Below are 7,172 nucleotides of genomic sequence, written 5' to 3' on the forward strand. Positions count from 1 at the left end.
GGTCACCCATCCAAGTACTAACCGGGCTCGACGTTGCTTAACTTCGGTGATCGGACGAGAACCGGTGTTTTCAACGTGATATGGTCGTAGACACAGAAGTGTTAAAATTTTTGATATATAAAGTTAGGAAGTAGCAATTTTGAACAGATCAAGAATTTGTATAAAAAAGATTTTTTTCAGGTTTAAGATAGAAGCAAAACTAAATATTTACTGCACGATCCAGAGGGGAAGATAGTAAAACTTAGCAAGTTCACATGGACTTTATAATAGAAATAAATTGCAGAGAAGAAAGAGAGATTTAGAAAATGGGACAAGCTTTATATTTTATTTGTGACTAATACCATGCAACAATTTCAGATTCTTTTTGAAAAATTTTGGTAGCCCTTAAAAGGGCTGTTTAAGCTTTAAAAGCATCATGCTTCCTTCATTTACTTCTTCTTTGGTGTCTTTGCCTTCTTTGGTTTAGCTGCAGCCTTTGTCTTCTTGGGAGATTTTGTGGCTTTCTTTGCAGATTTGGCAGCAGGTTTTGCAGCAGGTTTCTTTGCAGCTGGCTTCTTTGCTTTTGGTTTAGCTGCTTTCTTTTCACCTGCTGGTTTCTTTGCTGCAGGTTTCTTTGCGGCAGTCTTTTTGGTAGGTGTCTTTGCCTTCTTTGGCTTGGCTGCTTTAGGTTTAACTACTTTCTTTGCTGGTTTCTTAGCTGGTTTAGCTACTTCCCCAATCTTAAAGCTTCCAGAAGCGCCGGTACCCTTCGACTGTTTCAAGCTATTGCTCTTCACTCCTGATTTCAGAGCTAACTTCAAGTGAGTGTTGACTGTTTTTGCATCGCTACCAACGCTGAAGTTTGCTAAGATATACTTGAGGATGGCTTGACGGCTGGAGCCTCCACGCTCTTTCAAAGCAGATATAGCCTTTCCGACCATCTCGCTGTATTTTGGATGAGTAGCTACTTTCTTTGGTTTAGCTGCAGCTTTCTTCTTTGGTGACTTAGCTGGGGTCTTTACTACTGGTGCTGGTGCGTCAGACATTTTGCGGCTTTGGTTGTTGAACGATGTGTGCGAATGAACGACAGATTACAATGATATGCAAAAATCACTGACAGTGTGTAATTATCAAACTAACGCGGACCTCGACGAGAGCACCCTTAAACTTTCATGACAATCTAATTCAAACAGATCGACAAGAAAATCTGTGTGCTTGTTCGACAAGTTTTAATCATTTGTTTCAAATAAATTGTACTTTTTGTTATATAAATGATACACGAAAATTTTCAGCAGGAATTTATCTTTCAGAATATGTCATAAGAATTAAACAAGATACCACGAGTGAAGAAATATTTACGATTAATGTACAACTTGTCAATTTCACTCGTGCGATTCTTCATCAGAAAACGTGTTGTATTATTTCACAAAAACTAGATTGTGCCGTAAAAATGATATGAATTTGTAGTAAAATCATTTCTTTATATGTTTTTGCTTTCAGATATACACAGAAATAAAGAGACTTCCCAGAAATTTAGATTTTGCCTTCGATATGAAAGCACACAAAGATGGCAAACTTCGAAACCGGGACTTCCTTGACCGAGATGAAAGACGTTTCAAATATTCGAAGTTTTTACTGGAACTTTACAAACTATAATTATTATTTATTGTTTATTATTTGTTTTTGCTATAATGAATTTTTGCTAATTAGAATCCTTTTAGAAAAAAATGTGAATCATATAAGCCCTGGTCAAAAAGAAAGAGGCGATTTCAAATGACGACAAATGGCGGATACCATATGATCACAGACGACCTTTCAAAGACCTAATTTAAAAAAAAAATATATATATAGCCACATGCATGTGGAAGGAGTGGAATTCTCAAGTGTATATAACTTGACGTGCATGTATTTCACTTAAAAATATTTCAACATGCAGATGGGTATTGAAAACCAAATAAATTTATGAATGATTTATTTTCTGTTTTCTTCATTCGATAGCTAAATACATTGAATATTACATCCAAATAAATTAGTAAAAAAAATATTGAACCATTATGTTTGGTAGGAATACAAAATTATACGTAAAAAAAATGTCTACAACACCCGGTATTCCCAGGCGGTCACCCATCCAAGTACTAACCGGGCTCGACGTTGCTTAACTTCGGTGATCGGACGAGAACCGGTGTTTTCAACGTGATATGGTCGTAGACACAGAAGTGTTAAATTTTTTGATATATAAGGTTGGGTAGTAGCATTTTTGACAAACATTTATATATAATAATTTTTTTGAGAAGCAAAACTTTACATTAATTATATGTTTGATAGAAATGCAAAATTATAAGAACACAAAAAAATGTCTACAACACCCGGTATTCCCAGGCGGTCACCCATCCAAGTACTAACCGGGCTCGACGTTGCTTAACTTCGGTGATCGGACGAGAACCGGTGTTTTCAACGTGATATGGTCGTAGACACAGAAGTGTTAAAATTTTTGATATATAAAGTTAGGAAGTAGCAATTTTGAACAGATCAAGAATTTGTATAAAAAAGATTTTTTTCAGGTTTAAGATAGAAGCAAAACTAAATATTTACTGCACGATCCAGAGGGGAAGATAGTAAAACTTAGCAAGTTCACATGGACTTTATAATAGAAATAAATTGCAGAGAAGAAAGAGAGATTTAGAAAATGGGACAAGCTTTATATTTTATTTGTGACTAATACCATGCAACAATTTCAGATTCTTTTTGAAAAATTTTGGTAGCCCTTAAAAGGGCTGTTTAAGCTTTAAAAGCATCATGCTTCCTTCATTTACTTCTTCTTTGGTGTCTTTGCCTTCTTTGGTTTAGCTGCAGCCTTTGTCTTCTTGGGAGATTTTGTGGCTTTCTTTGCAGATTTGGCAGCAGGTTTTGCAGCAGGTTTCTTTGCAGCTGGCTTCTTTGCTTTTGGTTTAGCTGCTTTCTTTTCACCTGCTGGTTTCTTTGCTGCAGGTTTCTTTGCGGCAGTCTTTTTGGTAGGTGTCTTTGCCTTCTTTGGCTTGGCTGCTTTAGGTTTAACTACTTTCTTTGCTGGTTTCTTAGCTGGTTTAGCTACTTCCCCAATCTTAAAGCTTCCAGAAGCGCCGGTACCCTTCGACTGTTTCAAGCTATTGCTCTTCACTCCTGATTTCAGAGCTAACTTCAAGTGAGTGTTGACTGTTTTTGCATCGCTACCAACGCTGAAGTTTGCTAAGATATACTTGAGGATGGCTTGACGGCTGGAGCCTCCACGCTCTTTCAAAGCAGATATAGCCTTTCCGACCATCTCGCTGTATTTTGGATGAGTAGCTACTTTCTTTGGTTTAGCTGCAGCTTTCTTCTTTGGTGACTTAGCTGGGGTCTTTACTACTGGTGCTGGTGCGTCAGACATTTTGCGGCTTTGGTTGTTGAACGATGTGTGCGAATGAACGACAGATTACAATGATATGCAAAAATCACTGACAGTGTGTAATTATCAAACTAACGCGGACCTCGACGAGAGCACCCTTAAACTTTCATGACAATCTAATTCAAACAGATCGACAAGAAAATCTGTGTGCTTGTTCGACAAGTTTTAATCATTTGTTTCAAATAAATTGTACTTTTTGTTATATAAATGATACACGAAAATTTTCAGCAGGAATTTATCTTTCAGAATATGTCATAAGAATTAAACAAGATACCACGAGTGAAGAAATATTTACGATTAATGTACAACTTGTCAATTTCACTCGTGCGATTCTTCATCAGAAAACGTGTTGTATTATTTCACAAAAACTAGATTGTGCCGTAAAAATGATATGAATTTGTAGTAAAATCATTTCTTTATATGTTTTTGCTTTCAGATATACACAGAAATAAAGAGACTTCCCAGAAATTTAGATTTTGCCTTCGATATGAAAGCACACAAAGATGGCAAACTTCGAAACCGGGACTTCCTTGACCGAGATGAAAGACGTTTCAAATATTCGAAGTTTTTACTGGAACTTTACAAACTATAATTATTATTTATTGTTTATTATTTGTTTTTGCTATAATGAATTTTTGCTAATTAGAATCCTTTTAGAAAAAAATGTGAATCATATAAGCCCTGGTCAAAAAGAAAGAGGCGATTTCAAATGACGACAAATGGCGGATACCATATGATCACAGACGACCTTTCAAAGACCTAATTTAAAAAAAAAATATATATATAGCCACATGCATGTGGAAGGAGTGGAATTCTCAAGTGTATATAACTTGACGTGCATGTATTTCACTTAAAAATATTTCAACATGCAGATGGGTATTGAAAACCAAATAAATTTATGAATGATTTATTTTCTGTTTTCTTCATTCGATAGCTAAATACATTGAATATTACATCCAAATAAATTAGTAAAAAAAATATTGAACCATTATGTTTGGTAGGAATACAAAATTATACGTAAAAAAAATGTCTACAACACCCGGTATTCCCAGGCGGTCACCCATCCAAGTACTAACCGGGCTCGACGTTGCTTAACTTCGGTGATCGGACGAGAACCGGTGTTTTCAACGTGATATGGTCGTAGACACAGAAGTGTTAAATTTTTTGATATATAAGGTTGGGTAGTAGCATTTTTGACAAACATTTATATATAATAATTTTTTTGAGAAGCAAAACTTTACATTAATTATATGTTTGATAGAAATGCAAAATTATAAGAACACAAAAAAATGTCTACAACACCCGGTATTCCCAGGCGGTCACCCATCCAAGTACTAACCGGGCTCGACGTTGCTTAACTTCGGTGATCGGACGAGAACCGGTGTTTTCAACGTGATATGGTCGTAGACACAGAAGTGTTAAAATTTTTGATATATAAAGTTAGGAAGTAGCAATTTTGAACAGATCAAGAATTTGTATAAAAAAGATTTTTTTCAGGTTTAAGATAGAAGCAAAACTAAATATTTACTGCACGATCCAGAGGGGAAGATAGTAAAACTTAGCAAGTTCACATGGACTTTATAATAGAAATAAATTGCAGAGAAGAAAGAGAGATTTAGAAAATGGGACAAGCTTTATATTTTATTTGTGACTAATACCATGCAACAATTTCAGATTCTTTTTGAAAAATTTTGGTAGCCCTTAAAAGGGCTGTTTAAGCTTTAAAAGCATCATGCTTCCTTCATTTACTTCTTCTTTGGTGTCTTTGCCTTCTTTGGTTTAGCTGCAGCCTTTGTCTTCTTGGGAGATTTTGTGGCTTTCTTTGCAGATTTGGCAGCAGGTTTTGCAGCAGGTTTCTTTGCAGCTGGCTTCTTTGCTTTTGGTTTAGCTGCTTTCTTTTCACCTGCTGGTTTCTTTGCTGCAGGTTTCTTTGCGGCAGTCTTTTTGGTAGGTGTCTTTGCCTTCTTTGGCTTGGCTGCTTTAGGTTTAACTACTTTCTTTGCTGGTTTCTTAGCTGGTTTAGCTACTTCCCCAATCTTAAAGCTTCCAGAAGCGCCGGTACCCTTCGACTGTTTCAAGCTATTGCTCTTCACTCCTGATTTCAGAGCTAACTTCAAGTGAGTGTTGACTGTTTTTGCATCGCTACCAACGCTGAAGTTTGCTAAGATATACTTGAGGATGGCTTGACGGCTGGAGCCTCCACGCTCTTTCAAAGCAGATATAGCCTTTCCGACCATCTCGCTGTATTTTGGATGAGTAGCTACTTTCTTTGGTTTAGCTGCAGCTTTCTTCTTTGGTGACTTAGCTGGGGTCTTTACTACTGGTGCTGGTGCGTCAGACATTTTGCGGCTTTGGTTGTTGAACGATGTGTGCGAATGAACGACAGATTACAATGATATGCAAAAATCACTGACAGTGTGTAATTATCAAACTAACGCGGACCTCGACGAGAGCACCCTTAAACTTTCATGACAATCTAATTCAAACAGATCGACAAGAAAATCTGTGTGCTTGTTCGACAAGTTTTAATCATTTGTTTCAAATAAATTGTACTTTTTGTTATATAAATGATACACGAAAATTTTCAGCAGGAATTTATCTTTCAGAATATGTCATAAGAATTAAACAAGATACCACGAGTGAAGAAATATTTACGATTAATGTACAACTTGTCAATTTCACTCGTGCGATTCTTCATCAGAAAACGTGTTGTATTATTTCACAAAAACTAGATTGTGCCGTAAAAATGATATGAATTTGTAGTAAAATCATTTCTTTATATGTTTTTGCTTTCAGATATACACAGAAATAAAGAGACTTCCCAGAAATTTAGATTTTGCCTTCGATATGAAAGCACACAAAGATGGCAAACTTCGAAACCGGGACTTCCTTGACCGAGATGAAAGACGTTTCAAATATTCGAAGTTTTTACTGGAACTTTACAAACTATAATTATTATTTATTGTTTATTATTTGTTTTTGCTATAATGAATTTTTGCTAATTAGAATCCTTTTAGAAAAAAATGTGAATCATATAAGCCCTGGTCAAAAAGAAAGAGGCGATTTCAAATGACGACAAATGGCGGATACCATATGATCACAGACGACCTTTCAAAGACCTAATTTAAAAAAAAAATATATATATAGCCACATGCATGTGGAAGGAGTGGAATTCTCAAGTGTATATAACTTGACGTGCATGTATTTCACTTAAAAATATTTCAACATGCAGATGGGTATTGAAAACCAAATAAATTTATGAATGATTTATTTTCTGTTTTCTTCATTCGATAGCTAAATACATTGAATATTACATCCAAATAAATTAGTAAAAAAAATATTGAACCATTATGTTTGGTAGGAATACAAAATTATACGTAAAAAAAATGTCTACAACACCCGGTATTCCCAGGCGGTCACCCATCCAAGTACTAACCGGGCTCGACGTTGCTTAACTTCGGTGATCGGACGAGAACCGGTGTTTTCAACGTGATATGGTCGTAGACACAGAAGTGTTAAATTTTTTGATATATAAGGTTGGGTAGTAGCATTTTTGACAAACATTTATATATAATAATTTTTTTGAGAAGCAAAACTTTACATTAATTATATGTTTGATAGAAATGCAAAATTATAAGAACACAAAAAAATGTCTACAACACCCGGTATTCCCAGGCGGTCACCCATCCAAGTACTAACCGGGCTCGACGTTGCTTAACTTCGGTGATCGGACGAGAACCGGTGTTTTCAACGTGATATGGTCGTAGAC

At 35.8% G+C, this 7,172-nt stretch overlaps 6 non-coding genes across 6 annotated transcripts; all 6 read right to left on the bottom strand.

The window, feature by feature from the left end:
* Positions 1-2,070: 2,070 nt before the first annotated feature.
* On the bottom strand, positions 2,071-2,189 carry LOC134701209 (5S ribosomal RNA). The gene has a single exon (XR_010104065.1). It is a non-coding gene; the product is annotated as a 5S ribosomal RNA (ribosomal RNA).
* Positions 2,190-2,333: 144 nt separating this feature from the next.
* Positions 2,334-2,452, bottom strand: LOC134701216 (5S ribosomal RNA). The gene has a single exon (XR_010104069.1). It is a non-coding gene; the product is annotated as a 5S ribosomal RNA (ribosomal RNA).
* A 1,978-nt stretch (positions 2,453-4,430) lies between these two features.
* Positions 4,431-4,549, bottom strand: LOC134701223 (5S ribosomal RNA). Its single transcript, XR_010104070.1, has one exon. It is a non-coding gene; the product is annotated as a 5S ribosomal RNA (ribosomal RNA).
* Positions 4,550-4,693: 144 nt separating this feature from the next.
* Positions 4,694-4,812, bottom strand: LOC134701230 (5S ribosomal RNA). Its single transcript, XR_010104071.1, has one exon. It is a non-coding gene; the product is annotated as a 5S ribosomal RNA (ribosomal RNA).
* A 1,978-nt stretch (positions 4,813-6,790) lies between these two features.
* On the bottom strand, positions 6,791-6,909 carry LOC134701236 (5S ribosomal RNA). Its single transcript, XR_010104072.1, has one exon. It is a non-coding gene; the product is annotated as a 5S ribosomal RNA (ribosomal RNA).
* Positions 6,910-7,053: 144 nt separating this feature from the next.
* LOC134701251 (5S ribosomal RNA) lies at positions 7,054-7,172 on the bottom strand. Its single transcript, XR_010104074.1, has one exon. It is a non-coding gene; the product is annotated as a 5S ribosomal RNA (ribosomal RNA).

Source organism: Mytilus trossulus, chromosome 1 (genome assembly GCF_036588685.1).
Source record: "Mytilus trossulus isolate FHL-02 chromosome 1, PNRI_Mtr1.1.1.hap1, whole genome shotgun sequence".
NCBI classification, from domain to species: domain Eukaryota; kingdom Metazoa; phylum Mollusca; class Bivalvia; order Mytilida; family Mytilidae; genus Mytilus; species Mytilus trossulus.